Source organism: Sabethes cyaneus, chromosome 2 (genome assembly GCF_943734655.1).
Source record: "Sabethes cyaneus chromosome 2, idSabCyanKW18_F2, whole genome shotgun sequence".
NCBI lineage: Eukaryota > Metazoa > Arthropoda > Insecta > Diptera > Culicidae > Sabethes > Sabethes cyaneus.
This window is the reverse complement of record NC_071354.1, coordinates 126686997-126704706: the sequence shown is the minus strand read 5'-3', so window position 1 is coordinate 126704706 and position 17710 is coordinate 126686997. Positions and strand designations below refer to the sequence as shown.

The 17710-nt window shown below is 39.1% G+C and overlaps 1 long non-coding RNA gene across 2 annotated transcripts in view; it reads right to left on the bottom strand.

The window, feature by feature from the left end:
* The window catches only part of LOC128734913 (uncharacterized), a 29146-nt gene extending 17426 nt beyond the window's left edge, over positions 1–11720 (bottom strand). For both annotated transcript variants that reach the window (XR_008411992.1, XR_008411993.1), the window contains exon 1: positions 11395–11720. This is a non-coding gene — a long non-coding RNA (uncharacterized LOC128734913). The remainder of the gene's footprint in view (positions 1–11394) is intronic.
* Positions 11721–17710: the final 5990 nt, after the last annotated feature.

Genomic DNA, 17710 nt, shown 5'->3' with positions numbered 1-17710 from the left:
GCATACATACTTTAAATGACGAAAAAATATTGCCCTAAGGGGCCGTGCACTAATTACGTATGGTATAATGTGGGTGGGGGGAGGGGGGTGGTGTTACGCAAAATCTTACAAAATCTTATTTGGGGGGAGGGGGGCTTAATCATTTCTTACGTACGCTTAAAATTTTCATACGCGAAAAAATTATGATAAATTCAAATTTTTTAATAGCAACTCATGTTACTTGTTACAATTTTTTTTAATTGATGAGTTAAGTTGTGAAGTGTCAAAATCCTTCATGCTACAAGGCAATGCGTAGCAACCAGCTGAGTACTTTGGCCTTGCCCACTCAGGGAAACAGCAGTCAGCCTACTTGTTCCAGAGCCATCTGATGTTATCGGTTTATGCTATTATTCCAACATATTTGGTTGCAATTGCCTATCCCAATCCCGCAAGGCAGCCGTAAAATCCCTTATGGTATCACTAGAAACATTTTTGTTTAAAAGTAGCTAATGTATAGCTCTATCAATGAAACAAGCGCTTGATAAGTTACTATACAACAAAAATGTTTCCAAAGATCTTGCCTGCCGCGTGTGACCAGATTCAGTATTTTGCTTAAAAGCAAACCATGGAATTTTGTGAATGCTAGTGAGTTTCTGAGCATATACCAACATCTACTGACAACCTCAATGCTGAAATACGTTCGGTTCGTGAATGGGCTATGAAGGGATTTACAACAGATAATTGATTTTGTTTGTTTTTTATGAATTTGTTTGAAATTTGGTTTTTATGAACCTGTTTGAACTTTGTTGACTGTTTCAATATTCTTTCAATGTCTAACTTTTTAAATAAAACTTGCATTTCGATGTTTCAAAAAATCTTACTAAGATTTTTTACGGGGGGGAGGGGGGATTGGGCAGAATCTTACAAAATCTTATATCGGGGGAGGAGGGGTTCAAAAATGAGGAAAAAGCCCTTACGTAATTATTGCACGGCCCCGTAGTACTTTTTACACCACATTTTTGCCTTATTTCAAATATTTTTTTCTCGATAACGCGAAAAGCGAATCGTTTTGGGTTTTTTGGCGAATAAGGTAAATGATCATTTTGATTTTGTAAGAACAATAAGTGATAGTGTCCAGTATATACATTACATTATTAGTTCAATAGTTCTTACGTTGCACGAAGATACGAAAGTGAAAGTGAATTATGATTATAGTCAAAAAGTGCTTCCGCCTTTATGGGCAATTGATTTTGAAAAAGGGGGTTCTGCAGCGACATATCCGGTTTCTTACTCGCTGTAAGAGAAAGGGGCTATACCTAAGTTCATTCAAATTAAGTCATCCACTACTAGCGAAGCTAGTGGAAAAGCTATAAATAGTGCGAAAAAAGTGTGGCTATGTGAAGAAATCAAGTTTAAGCATAAGCAAATCTCAAAAGTGGAAGAGCAGCTATATCCATTACACTTTCAATTGTTACAACAATTCGAATACCACGACGCTGCTGAGTGTATCGTGCGGAGATGTGTACAAGAAAAGAGAATTTGTTAGCAGGAAGAGCTGTGCAAGGTTTACTCAAACCTGTCGAAACGCGTACGTGAAATTAAACAAAAACATAATAAAAATCAGAGGGGTTGTGTACAAGACACGACCGCATATATAGGTGACGCAGGACTACTTAAGGGGCTTTGTAGTGATAGTAGCATGTATTCATGCTTGTAATCATTCGATTCTTCATGTATACATGCTATATGCAACATATATACATACATGCTACATGCGTTGTATGTAACATTTATCAAAGTAGTAACATTGCATACGTTCAATTCTCAAAAGATTGTGCATTTGAAAACAATTTAACAAAATCAAGAACACAAACTATTGCTTACCTGCTACCTTACTGAAATTAAAGATTGTTTTATTATCCATGGTTTCCCACGTTGAAGGGATTTTGCCAATTTAATCCTATTTTATCAACAGCACATCTTTTCACTACACTTCTAATGAAACGGCAAGCATGCGTATTCATACAGAGTCATATTATAACCGAACAGTACAACTGTAGCACATTTTTCCAACACAGATATCAAGTTCGCCGAGGTTTAATCGTCTCGCAGTAAAGAATTTGCGATCTGTTGGAACAACGAACTTGTGTCATTTTTTCTGGCACACTTCCCTAACACAGACATCAAATTGGACTAGGTTTAATCGCGTTCGTAAGAAATTTGTTGGTACGAGGGGGCTTTGTCACTCTTTCTGGCGTACTTCCCAAGCAAGGACATCAAAATGGTTTAGGTTTAACCGCGGTGTTAAGAAATCTTGTTGAAATGAGGAAACTTTGTCACTTGTTTTGGCTTATTTCCCAAGCACAGATATCAAATTGGTATAGGTTTAGATCATCGTAAAGAATCTTCCAACCAATTACAAAGCGAGAATTCTGGTAAAACATAGGTTCACTATTCTCAATTTTTCAATAGTTTAACATCAAGAATCCATACTTTTCTTCATTTGGGTCAATTCTTAGAAGATTTTCCGATCGATTGGTGTAAGAATATTGAAAATCGATCGGAAAACCGCTGAGCTATTAGCGCTCAAAACCTTTCATTTTTCGTGACGCTCGCATTTTTCGATTTTTTGGAATGACACCCTATCTCAAAACTTGTCGTAAGACGTAGTCAAAAACTGCTTTCTCTCACTCGTGCACAAAAACCGACTAAAGCTAAAAATTCTCCCCAGCTTGTCGATAATTTTGTGATAAATCTATCATCCACACAATTTACACAAGCAGAGTTAGATCTGCTTAACAAAGGGCTAAATTACGCTGTTTCTCCCCGGTGCGCGCCGTTACCTGAGATAGTGAACAACATCGAAAATCATATCCAGTATAAAGATGTATCACTAAAAGTGGCGGTGCGTCATTATGTGAAAAAATCAGAGAGGTTGTGTACAAGACACGACCGCATATATAGGTGACGCAGGACTACGTAAATCTCTTTGCAGTGATAGTAGCATGTACAGTCAACCAAAAAAGTATTCGGACAGCAGCGCATAAATTTTTCTTTTAGTAATTTTTGCGCAGTATTTTTTGGCTGCATTTTTAAGCAATTTAGACATCAGATTGGACTAGGTTTAATCGCGTTCGTAAGAAATCTGTTGGCACGAGGGGGCTTTGTCACTCTCTCTGGCGTACTTCCCAAACAAGGACATCAAAATGGTCTAGGTTGAACCGCGGTGTTAAGAAATCTTGTTGAAATGAGGAAACTTTGTTACTTGTTTTGGCTTACTTCCCAAGCACAGATATCAAATTGGTATAGGTTTAGATCATCGAGAAGAATCTTCCAACCAATCATGAAGCGAGAATTCTAGTAAAACATAGGTTCATTATTTTCAATTTTTCAATAGTTCAGCATCAAGAATCCATACTTTTTTTCATTTGGGTCAATTCTTAGAAGATTTTCCGATCGATTGGTGTGAGAATATTGAAAATCGATCGGAAAACCGCTGAGCTATTAGCGCTCAAAACCTTTCATTTTTCGTGACGCTCGCATTTTTTGGAATTACACCCTATCTCAAAACTTGACGTAAGACGTAGTCCTACGTCAAAAATGTCTCCTACACACTGCTAACAAAAGAAGCAATCAAAAAGAAGCAGCGTTCGATGAGTGGTGTGCGATTCGGCAATTGAAAACGCACGACGTTGCATACGTTCGGGCAGACAAAGGTAATGCTGTGGTAGTCATGGATAAGGAATAATACGATTTACAAGTCCGTGAAATGATGAACTCAAGCCCGTATGCAGAATGCACTTATAAAAACGGAAATCCTAAAGACCCTCTCAATGCGGTGATTAATGGGGCAAATAGTACCCGTCAAAAAGTTGCTCACTTAATGGGAGAAGTAAAATTGGAAAACGGTTACTTATATCAAACCCAAAAGTTGCATCGCTATATTGCCTTCCCAAGATACATAAAATCCCTTTGGCAATGAGACCAATCTCGTCCAATGTTTCCACCCCTACAGAAAAAATGGCTGCATGGTAGGTAGAAAAAATGAAAAATTATCCTGTTACGCATGGGGCAAACGTGAAAAATTCTATAGAATTAGCCGAGCAGCTCAAAAATACAGTGATACGGAGGGGAGAAATTATGGTTTCGTTCGATGTCGTTGTTTTATTTCCGACCGTGCCAGTCCCAGAAGCTGTACGAAGCCTTCGTGACCACTTGGAAAGAAGTCGAGCTCCACCGTTCCACATTGAAGCGTATATATCAATAGTAGAACAGTATGAGTCAAAATTTTGAGGAAAAAATTTTACAAACAGACATATGGTCTCAGTATGGGTAGTAAAATCTCACCACTCCTGGCAGTGGTCTTCATGAGTGACTTCGAAGGTGCACTACAAAAAGAAAAATATTTTTCCAGAGTATGGAAACGCTATGTGGACGATGTTTTTGCCATTGTAAAAGAAAGACACCTCTCACAAACACTCGAGCTATTAAACTCTAGACATCCCACTATAAAGTTCACTGTCGAACGTGAAGTGGATGGAAAAATACCCTTCTTAGACTTGATGATTTCTAAGAAAGATGATAATACCGTTAAATTTGGTATCTACCGTAAACCAACATCCACTGATCGCTATATTACATCGGACTCTAATCATTACGGTGCTCAGAAACAAGCAGCGTTCCATTCAATGGTACATCGTCTTGTCTCTATACCTATGGAATGGAAAGAGAAGAATTCTTAGAGGAGAGGGAAAAAATCTATGAATCTGCCCAAATCAATGGATATGACAAAAAGTTCGTTGACAAAATAGTTAGTATCCATAAGCGTAAAAAACATAGGGAGAATATTACCACTCTACAACCCCAGAAAGACGACATTGAAAGGATCAGTATGCCATTCTATCCTAAAGCCACAAACCCGATAAAGAAATGCCTTAGGAAACACGGATATCACGTTGTCTTTTAAAAGCTGCGCTGCGTGATATGCTCTGTAATGTAAAAGACAGGATTCCAACCGAAGATAAGTCGGGAATCTATCAAATCGATTGTAATGATTGCCCGGCAATTTACATCGGACAAACCCGCCGCAAATTTAAACAACGTGTGAAAGAGCATAAGAATGCAACTGAGAACGAACGAGTGAACGAATCTAGTGTCGCGATGCATGCTACCAATCATCAGCATAAAATAAACTGGAGCAGTGCTAAACTAATAAAACCAGTGAGGAAGTCATCGTATTTGAACGCTTGGGAGTCGCTGCATATCACCACAGCTGAGCAATGTTTGATGAATGAAGACGATGCTCCGATAGTATCGCCGCTCTTTCATCTAACAAAGCTTAAGCTGTAACTACTCTTATCAAAATCAGTTGGACCTAGCCCCGATGATGGGTAACATCTACCTGAAACCGGCTGGCGAATAAGGTAAATGATCATTTTTATTTTGTAAGAACAATAAGTGATAGTGTCCAGTATATACATTACATTATTAGTTTAATAGTTCTTACGTTGCACGAAGATACGAAAGTGAAAGTAAATTATCATTGTTTTCAGTCAACTGTTTTCAGCCCTGATTACAATACAATGCGATTTAACAAAGTGCATAGTTATTATACCTGTACAAAATAAGGAAGCCTCGACTATAGCGAAGGCACTAGTAGAAAATTATATATTAGTTTATGGAAATTTCCTTGAATTAAAATCAGATCAAGGAACAGAATATAATAATGACGCACTAAAACAAATTTCAGAAATGCTGAAATTCAAACAAACATTCGGAACAGCTTATCATCCACAGACGTTGGAAAGGAATCATAGATGTCTTAATGAATACCTGCAATCATTTTCTAACGAACACCATGACGACTGGGATGACTGGATAAAATTTTAGGGGTATTAGGGGCATAATGAGCACCCTAACTTGTTGGCTGATTTATGCATCCAAAATGACTGAATTTTTAAAGTGTCGTCATTACAAAACATACATTCACTATCGATAATTAAAGGCATACTGTTAACAAATTGAAAAATTATTCACATGATAATGAAAATTGCAATTTGAATTCATGCTTCAAAAACTAAAAATTAGTCAGTGTGCTTATATCTTTATATCCTTATTTGCTTATATCCTTATACAAGTGATTGGCCATTTGCCGCTACACGTTCCCAGTCAGGTATGATATGGTTTATGAAACTAATAACCTTCCTGGGATTAGCAGACCAAAGCTCACCGGGAAATAAACAACCCTTGTCGAGAAATTTAAATCTACTCGTATATAACGCACCACAACTACATAACAGATGTTCCGAAGTTTCACTTTCAAGATTGCAAAAGCGACAGATATCATTACCAACCCGACCAATGTTTTTAAAATGATATCTACTCGGACAGTGTCCAGTTACTAGGCCAGTGTATGTACAAAGAGCTCTATGAGCTTTTTGGTGGTTTTTGCATTTGGAGTTATGAATCTTTTGGACTGGTTACATCTTCTGACTGCCATCCAATTGGCTGTCACGTTTTGTTGCTAAGTCGTCTGCTATTTCATTGCCTTCAATGCCGCAGTGTCCTGGAACCCAATACAGATTGACTGAGTTCATTTGACATAGACGTCGCAAAGAAAGAATGCAATCCCAAACTATTTTAGAAGTACATTTACAAGCACTCAGTGCCTTCAGTGCTGCTTGACTATCAGAGAAGATGCAAATATTTGCATGTTTATATTTCCTCCTCAAGCAAACATTTACACATTCAATTATAGCAAAAATCTCCACCTGAAACACAGTTGGCCATATTCCCATTGCCACTGATATTTTTGTTCCAGGGTCATAGATCCCAGCACCAGTTTTTGTTTTTGAGCCATCAGTGAAAAATATCGTTGGACCTTGACGAACCATAGGAACTCCAATCTCCCAATCGTGGCGCGATGTTTCGCACACTTTGTAGGGAGTGTCATAGTTATCCTCCGGTTTCATCCAATCTCCATTCATACTTAACATAGGCTCTATTTTAAAGTAATTCAGAATGCTCATGTGACCAGAATGTTCCGATGAAACATTTTTAAATTTATTAAGCCTCAGAGCACATCTCTCTGCTTCCAATTGCACAAATTCATGCAAAGGAAGCAGATTGAGAATTGCATCTAATGCTTTCGATGGAGTACTACGCATTGCTCCGGTTATTGCAATGCACGCAAGTCGTTGAAGTTTTGCAAGCTTTGATTCAGCAGTAGCCTCCTTTGTTTTTGGCCACCAGACTAACGAAGCATACGTAACTTTCGGTTTTATAATAGATGTGTAGATCCACATTATCATTTTTGGCTTTAAGCCCCATTTCCTGTCGATGGTTTTTGAACATAGCCACAATGCACTGACTGCCTTGTTTATCGCTACGTCGAGATGTGCATTCCAGTTTAGCTTTGCGTCCAGAATTAAACCTAAGAATTTTACCTGTTCACTAGTTTTTATTTGCTTTCCTTCAAGCTTGAGAAGCTTTAAGTTGAATTTTCTCCTTTTAGTGAAAGGGACAATTACGATTTTTGTCGGATTAATGCTTAAGCCCTCCTTCTTACACCAATATTGGGTAAACCTTAGAGCCTGTTGCATTCTTTCCAAAACTATGTTATCAAATTTTCCTCTCACCATGATGACAAGGTCATCTGCAAAGCCGACAACTTTGAAACCTTCAGCTTCTAGACTCCTAAGTAGATCATCTACAACTAAAGACCACAAAAGTGGCGAAAGAACTCCTCCTTGTGGACATCCCTTCATTGCCTTTATTGTCATAGAGGACCCTCCAAGCTCAGAAGTGATTTCTCTTTTTGCCAGCATGGTATGAATCCAGTCTATTATGTGCGTATTATATTTTCTTCGTTTCATAGCATCTTTCATAGATGAATAGGAAGTATTGTCGAAAGCTCCTTCAATATCCAGGAAAGAACAAAGCGCAATTTCCTTTACTGAAAGAGATTTCTCAATTTTACCTACAAGCGTATGAAGTGCTGTTACTGTCGAACTACCAGATTGATATGCAAACTGATATTCAGATAATGGATATGATTGCATATATGTTGAATCGACATAATCATTCAGAACTTTTTCCATTGTCTTCAGTAGAACCGAAGGTAGACTGATAGGTCTGAAGGATTTGGGATTCCTCCTGTCTCTCTTACCAGCTTTCGGTATGAAAATGACCTTAACTGATCTCCATTTCGATGGAATGTAGGGGAACTGTGGGTAAAATGAACAGGGGGGTAAAAAGAACAGGCAACCAAATTCCCAGTAAACCGATTAAAATCTGTTCCAGATCAATAGGTATCTTCTCCTAGAAGTATTTCAAGCTGTTTGAGACAATATGTGGTGATCATAAGCTTTCCAATGTGAAAAAAATGGAAAAAGTAAAAAATATTTGCAGAAATCTGAAGCCGATGGTAATTTCCACTATTAGTAAATAAGCTACTTTGGCGAAACAAATTAAATTTCGACTATTGGTATCATTCAGTGTTGTTTGCTTATCACTATCCTACGGATCTGTCGAAAATTCCAAATATTTTTATCAACTGTTTGTTTATAATAAACACTTGAAAACTTGAATGAACACCTCACTATGAGGGCACAATGAACACTGTGTATCATGATATTTCACTTTCCATTTATCAACAGCTACGAAATAATTACAATTCAAGCCACAAAAATGATCGAGTCTCTCGAAAAATGACGGAAAATGACCGAGTGCTGGAAAATCCTGCGAGCTAAAAGTCAAGCATTCTATGAACGTGGCGAAGATACATTATGTTAACTTTGTGGAGTCCCATTTTAATTCCAACAGCCCTGTTGAATACCTACGGCTTATGTAGAACAATGATAATGTAAAAAAATGTTTAATTTATCCAAACTGCATGTTAACTTTAGTTTTCTATGACATGTTCATTTTGCCCTCACTGCATGTTCATTTTACCCACATGAAAAAAATCAGGCTCAGTGACGAATGTGACGCTTTCGAAAAAAAGGAATTTTTCATGACAAATAGTCCTTTTTTAAACATCTTTATATATTGCTACGTGGAATATGAACCAGCTTTCAATTCGTATAGTGCGATCAGCATTTGATTAGTTCCTGGGGGAGAAAATGGCGAAACTGCTAAGGGTGTTCATTTTCCCCCCAGTTTCCTTATTTAAATCTTAAACTTGCCCTAAAAATCTGCATGAGCGCCGATACCAGGACTACTTCACCTTTTTGAAGCAGTGCTGGAAATACTCCGTCAACACCTGCAGATTTAAATGGCTGAAACGATCTTACAGCATTTGCCCCTCTCGCTGTTGTAAAGATTTCGTCAGATACATCTGGTGCTATACCGTCTGCTCTACTAGATTCTGAGAAAATCTCTGTAGAACAAATTTCTACACCTATACCTTCCGAAACCACACACACAGTTGAGCCCGGAAAATGTGTTTCCATCATCAAGTTTAAAGTGTCACCTGGATTTTTAGTACAATCTCCGTCTTGATACTTAAGATTGCCTAGTTCGGTTGTGTGATTTTTTGCAAGGGTTTTCTGTAGTCTTGCAACTGTTGGTGTATTATTCATGGTTTCGCATGTTAGTATCCAAAATTTCCTCTTAGATTTCCTTATTTCTTTATTATACTCAGTTAGAGCTTTCCTATATTCAGTCCAATTTGACGTACGTTTGGCAAAATTGAACATTTTTCGAGTACTTTTCCTAAGACGTTCGAACTTCAGATTCCACCACGGTACATCCCTGTTAAAGGACGAATGTTTGATAGGACAACTATTGTTGTAAGCATTAAGAATCACTTCATTTAATTTTTGAGAAAATGATTCAAATTGTTGACTCGAATCAATATTATACGTTGTAAATGTGTTTGAGTTTAAGTGATGAGCATACTGATCCCAGTTTGTTTTCCTTGGATCAAATGTCACAGGCGTAGTGTCGCCTCCACCCCATTCAAACATGATGTGTTTATGATCAGATAGTGAAGTTTCACCTGAGACATGCCAATTCCGAATTTTCTCAGAAATTGCAGAGTTGCAAAGTGTCAAGTCCAGTACTTCTTCTCTGATTATATTTGAAAATGTGGGTTTATTACCCAAATTGCATATATCTATATTGTTTGATGACAGGTATTCAAGAAGATTTTCACCTCTTGCATTTATGTCGGTACTGCCCCACACTGTGTGGTGAGCGTTTGCGTAACATGCAATGATAAACGACTTATTAACTTTGCGGCAGTATTTAACAAACGATGCGATTTCAGGAGGAGGCACCACAGAAACATCACCAGGAAAGTATGCGGAAGCGACTACGACTTCAGTTTTCCCTTTGATGGTTGGTAGCTCCACCATGACCGCAACGATATCACGTTTGATGAATTCCGTAATAGGATAGCATTTCAACGTATTATTGACGAGAACTGCTGTTCTGGGCGAGTTTTGATTCTCGTCATAGAACAACTTACATCTTTCAATTTGAATTCCGTGTATTTTTCCTTTGTTGGACCATGGCTCTTGTAGCAATGCCATGTCCAACCCCTCTTTATTAAACCTCCTACTTAGGACCGCCGAAGCGCCTCTAGCGTGATGGAGGTTAGCCTGCAAAAACTTAATTGGCTTCATTTTTCTTGGATATTCGCTCCTCATTCTTTTTAGGCGGAGCCGTACGCCAAATATGCAAGTTCAGTTTAGCAAGTGACCGAATTACATCCTTTAGCCATAGCGCAGTTGCTCGATGTTTATATAAAACCGGGTAACTATTTTTACGGCTGCATTTTGCAAACTTCGGGCTTACTAATGCGTGTCTTTGTTCTTCAGTTTTTTGTAGAACATTCTGCTTGGCCGTACTGCGGTCAATACCGTACCGTAGTCAATTGCTTGCTAAGATAGTTCCTTAGCATTATTCCAACTTCCACCGTGCTATCCACATCCCTGGAGGAGAGTCCATTGGAGTTAGCTATCAAACTTGTAGGTCACTTTTGGGCGCCTCCGGTTCTTTTAGCTTCCTTTTCATTCCGATCACTCTCCGTTCTGGACGTATTAGCTTGGTTAGAAGGTAGACCAGTACGTTGCCTAAGACAAATGTGAGGTCTAATCTTTTTAACGTTGGAATTTCCTCCATTACTATCTTGCTCTCCATTACTGGAACATTTTGCAGTTTTGCTCATTTTAGAGTTTTCCAAAATAAGTAAACTGGAAATACCACATCTGTAAAGTTATTTATAATATTGTCTGAGTAAATAAAAAAAAGAATGTTAAGTAACTACATATTACAATCACAAGGAAAAGAAAAAAAATAGCAACAATATTTACACATACATTAGAAAAATATTAAGAGAAAAAAATACTAAAAAAAATAGTTCTATTTTAATATTGAGTTTCAAAGGTTGCGTTTCTGAGAATACCTTACCCAAAAAATTAGATACTTTGAATATCATGTTAATTAGTTCTTTTACGGTGAATTTAGCAACACTGGTTTTTATATTCACGCAGCGTACATCAAATTTGTTTGCAGCGGCACGCACTTTAGCATACCGATTGCTGTCGACTTTTTTGTTTACCTCCTGAGAACAATTCACTATTTGAGGAGGCAAACTTTCACTTTTTTTACACTTTTCTTCACTTGTCACCTACCTGCCCTTATTCACTAAGATGCAGTAGGAGTAAAAATATCTTTTACACTAGCACTTATCACTCACGACCGTAATTTTCGCAATAAAAATGCGATATTTGTCGCGCCGAAGAGACTTCGTTGTGCACAGGTACCAGTGTTCACAGTTCAAACTGATACCCATACATACACAAACATAAAACGTGTCAAAACATGTCAAAACGTCAAAAAAAACTATCGACCGCTAGTCGCTTAAAACCAGGGGCGGACTGGCCCACCGGGCAACCGGGCAAATGCCCGGTGGGCCCCAGTAAAATTTTTGTAGTTACACAAAATGAGATATTCCAGAATTTTTATTTCAGTTAAAGTCTTTCAGCGACTCACGAATGTTCGATTGCTGGGGCCCCATGATTTATGAAATCAACCGATTTGATGATTAAAAATTCAGCTTCAAATGGGACTGTTGGGGCCTCGAACTTTAAACCAAAATTTCTATTTCAATTAAACTTTTTCTATGACTCACGAATGTTCGATTGCTGGGACCCCATGATTCATAAAATCAACCGATTTGATGACTGAAAATTCAGCTTCAAATGGGACTGTTGGGGCCCCGAACTTTAAACCAAAATTTCTCTTTCAATTAAACTTTTTCTATGACTCACGAATGTTCGATTGCTGGGGCCCCATGATTCATGAAATCAACCGATTTGATGATTGAAAATTCAGCTTCAAATGAGACTGTTGGGGCCCCGAACTTTAAACAAAACTTTCTCTTTCAATTGAACTTTTTCTACGACTCACGAATGTTCAATTGCTGGGGCACGGTGATTCATGAAATCATTTAAGTTGAGCTGTTGCTCCAAGCTCCGAAAATATTACCAGCTTCAATTCTGAGTATTTAAAAGTAAAATTAGTATTTCATCTGCAGTTATTTGACTACTTATAAATTTCGAACTGTCGGCTTAAGCTCCATACTTAGTTTACTTCAGTGGCGGCGGGCCGTTATCGATCCTGCTCCGAATGAATTATGGTCCTCCAGTACTCAATCCTGGGCTACCTTGCTTCAAACCCCTCGAATACCAGCTGAACGTGCATCATCCTCGATAGCGCACATCTATCAGTGCGATGTCTACTCCGAAGTCTAGGGCCTCTTCTTGATTCTCTGCTTAAAATAATTTTGGCTACTCTTTCGTCGGGCATTCTAGACACGTTACCAGTCCAGCGCAGACTGCCACACTGTACTATCTTATTATAACAGCATATTTACATTCTTAATATAGCTCGTGGTTCATGCGTCTGCGCTACACGCCATTTTGGATTTTGCAAAATTTTACGCTAAAACCCTAAGCATTCGTCGATCAGCTTCTTTTAGCGTCCATTCCATGATTCATGTCCGTGAAGGGCCACCGAGAGAATTAGTGTTCTCTAGAGCGTCAGTTTATGGGAATTTGCAAGCTACGGGACTTCAGCTACAAAACGTAATGCCTGCGTAAAGGCCAATTCGCAGCTACAATTGGTCGGTGTTAGATCAGACCGGACCAAGTCGCAAAATTTTAAAAAATGAGTTAATGAATGCAAACGATCAAGAAATTTCAAAGCAACATTTTACTCCAATCAGACTACATAAATATTGCACACAGACATAGTTATGAGATGATATCTAACGATTGGTAGCATATAAACCATACAGAGCTGCACACTTTGAACGCGTTTTTCTCGAAAACAGAGTTTTGTCACTTGGTTCGGTCTGACTTAATACCGACCAATTAGTCGTTTTATTTTGCGATTTACATCGTTGTCACATGTCACAAGCATACCAAAATATATTCAGTTCCTCTTCGACACCAACACCATTTGGATTTCCACGCCATGTACTTTGTTTTGGCGGTGTTAATGGTAAGTCCCAATTTCTCAATAAATGACCTAAAGGCCTCTTTCACTGCTCTACTTTTGATTTCGGTGATATCCACGTCATCCGCAAAATCAAGAAGCACGTGAGGTCTCATCTGCTATTCTGACTCATAATTTTTACTCATCCAGCGTCACACGAGTCAACGTAACTAGTTCTGTAAGAAAACCATGTCCTAGCATTAACTGTCACAGCTAATTTCGTTTGACTGAATCATATGCCGCCTTGAAATCCATAAAAATATGATGAGTCTGCAAGTTGCACTCCCGGAACTCGCCAGTTACTAGACGCAGGGTAAATATTTGATCCATCGCGAAGCGACCCTTATGAAAACCAGCTTGATACTCGCCGACGAAGAACTCAGCTAATGGACTCAGTCTTAAAAACACGATAGGGAGAGCACCTTATAGGCAAAATTGAGCAACGTAATGCCTCGATAGTTTTCTCAAGTCGATGTCCGTTTTTAAAATTTTGGGAAATGAGGCCAATCAACCACTCCTCCGATATTTATTTTCCTCCCATATTCTGATCCTGACAATGAGGTAGCGAATTGTTTCGTACAGCAGCTCGCTCCTCGCTTTTAGAAGTTCAGCCAGGATGCCATCCTTTACAGCAACCTTACCGTTTTTCAGCTCACTGATTGCTCTTTTGACCTCCTCCTGTGTTGATGGCTCCACAGTTTGGCCGTCGCTCAAAATTCTTACCCTGTACCTGCTGATCTTCGTGTTTACTTCTCTATTCAACAGCGTCTGGAAATACTCTTCAACCTGGCTGCTACCGTCATTTTGTCAGTAAGTAGGTTGCCAGCACTATCATTGCACATCACAGGCATGGCAAAATTCTTGCACCTGACCGTTTTGTAGAAACTTCGTGTGTCGTTGCTGGCGAACCGCTCCTCTGGACTGGCGAGCACGTGCTCTTCGTACTGACGTTTTTAGACGGTGGGTTCTTTTTTCCGCAGCTCTACCAAGACGAACCAAAAAGATTCGCGCAGAGTCTCGGGCATTCCTCACATTGGAATCGTGTGAGGAAATTCTACAGAGGATTCGCACAGAATACCTTGCTTATAGAAGCATGATTCTTATAGGAGAATGCAAAAGTTTAATCTCAGGGATAGCTATAACTCGGCACGGGAATCGCCTGCACTATGAACAGTTCTGTTCTGACGTGTAGACGCAGTAATCTACTCATATATATTGAACTAATGACATCCTATCATTTATCACGCAAATCAAATCAAATATTCACGCTGTGGCAGATTCTCCAAAAAGTCCACGAATACAGAATTCAACGCACAATTATTGCATTGATTTCAAAATTGCGTATGATACCATCGACCGTAAAATGAGTGGCCATTCTAACCTCGCAGGGGACTTTATCAACGTGATGGTCCCTCATGTGGGCTGTTCAACATGCCGTTACAGGATGTTATGAAAGGAGCAACACACAAGCACAATCTTCAGCAAATCTAGTTAGTTCGTCTGCTTTCCCAATGAAATGGATATTGTCGATAGAACATCATCTGTAGTGGTGGCTGAACAAACTAAAACTCAAAGTAGCGAAGATTGGGTTGAAGAAAAATGCGACCAAACTAAAGTACCGTGAACCGCTAATATGACACACACGTTAAAAGCTAGTAACTCGATCCTAATAACGACTGAGTTTATTTGTTTCGAGCATCTAGCCGCTATGCTGCTCGTTCTCCTGATACACGACACTCGACCGTGCCTGAGTCGAGTCGAGTTGCACGACATGACTTACAAAATAGAGCCCATATTCATTCGATTTACTGACCTTGTAACGCTGATGTCTTTTGAGTAGATGTCGTTTTTTGTGTTAATTTACTATCATGAGAACATTGCAAACTGGGGCCCCTAATCTCAAAGGCCCGGTGGGCCCTTTGGCTCCCAGTCCGCCCCTGCTTAAAACCAATTGAGCCGATAAGGTTGCCTCTGGGGCACACAAAGAATATTTCGGATGCCACTTAGGCTAGCTGTGTTTTGGTGTTGAAGGCATAAGCTTTTCCGTTTCTCTCTGCCAGCTGGTATGCGAGGCTGCTGATTTCACGGGTAGTAATACCGTAGCATCGAACCTCCATATCCAAAATATGATCCATCAGCTCTTGTTCTGCAGCGGGAGCGAAAACAGGTTTGAAGGAATCAATTGGGTCCACCTCCTGTCCCGAGATTGCCGTTCGTATCGCCTCACATACCGAGCTAACGTCTCCCGCAGAATGCCGTGGTACTTGGCGACTTGTTTTGTGGATATTCCGTCTCGCCTTATAGTGATCAAGGCCGCTTACAAGGCCGCTTACAAGGCCTTTTTTGACCAATTAAATCTTCCGGATACCCTTGGCATATTCATACCATATTCATGTAAACATGCAGTGACGCGATAAACAAAGTAATTGACAAGTTAGTTAATGCAACATAGTGCTCGTTTCACCCCACCTAAGGGTGCCCATTTCGCCCCCAGTCAAGGTGTTAAAGTAAAAATGGGTTTTTACACTAATCTATACCTATAAAGAAGGATTTCTATCTGTCTGTCTGTCTGTCTGTCTGTCCGTATGTTCCTTATAGAATCGAAAACTACTGAACCAATCGGCATGAAAATATGCATGTAGAGGTTTTTTGGGGCCAGGAAAGGTTTTAGTGATGGTTAGAAACCCCTCCCCCACTAAGAGGGGGGGGCTCCCATACAAATGAAACACAAATTTCTGCATAACTCGACAACTAATCAAGCAAATAGAACAAAATTTGGCATGTGAGTGTTTCCGGTGACAAGAATTTATTCTATGGTAAATTGAGACCCCTCCCCTCTTTATAAGGGGAATTATAACTCCTCTCCTCTTTAAAAGGGGGGGCTTCCATTCAAATTTCTTCATAACTCGAGAACTAATCAAGCAAATGGAACAAAATTTGGCACGTGGGTGTTTTTGGAGACAAAATTTTTTTCTATGATGAATTAGGACTCCTCCCCACTTTACGAAGGGGGACTCCTATACAAATGAAATGCAAATTTCCTCATAACTCGAGAACTAATCAAGCAAATGGAACCAAATTTGACACGTGGTGTTTTTGGAGACAAAAATTTTTTCTATGATAAACTGGGACCCCTCCTCACTTTAGGAGGGGGGCTCCTATACAAATGAAATACAAATTTCCTCATAACTCGAGAGCTAATCAAGCAAATGAAACCAAATTTGGCATGTGAAAGTTTTCGAGGGCAAGAATATTTTCTGTGGTGAATTAGGACCCCTCCCAACTTTAAGAGGGGGGGCTCCTATACAAACGAAATACAAATTTCCTCATAACTCGAGAACTAGTCAAGCAAATGGAACAAAATTTGGCACGTGGGTGTTTTTGGAGACAAAATTTTTTTCTATGATGAATTGGGACCCCTACCCACTTTAGGAGGGGGGGCTCCTATACAAATGAAATTCAAATTTTCTCATAACTCGAGAACTAATCAAGCAAATAGAACCAAATTTGGCATGTGGAGGTTTCTGGAAGCAAAAATATTTTCTATGGTGAATTAGGACCCCTCCCAACTTTAAGAGGGGGTGCTTCTACACAATTAAAATACAAATTTCCTCATAATTCGAGAACTAATCAAGCAAATGGAACCATATTTGGCATGTGGGTGTTTCTGGAAGCAACCATTTTTTCTTTGATGAATTAGAACCCCTTACCTTTTTAAGAGGGGGGGCTCTCATACAAACGAAATACAAATTTCCTCATAACTCTAGAACTAATCAAGCAAATGGAACCAAATTTGACATGTAAGTGGTTTTGGACGCAAGATTTTTTTCTATGGTGAATTGAGACCCCTCTCTTCTTTAGAAAGTGAGTTATGGCCCATCTCCCCTTTAAGAGGGTGGTCTTCCATACAAATGAAATGCAAATTTCCTCTTATCTCGAGAACTAATCAATCAAATGGAACCAAATTTGGCATGTGGGAGTTTTAGATGGCAGAAATTTTTTCTATGGTGAATTACGACCCCTTCCCCTTTTAAGAGGGGAGCTCCAATATAAATGAAATTCAAATTTCCTTATAACTTGAGAACTAATCAAGCAAATGGAACCAAATTTGGCATGTGGGAGATTTTGGAGTCTTGAATTCATTTTACGATAGTTAGAGACCTCTCACCCCTGTGGTAGGGGGATATGGACTCTCATACAAATAAAACAGAAATTTTTGCGAAAC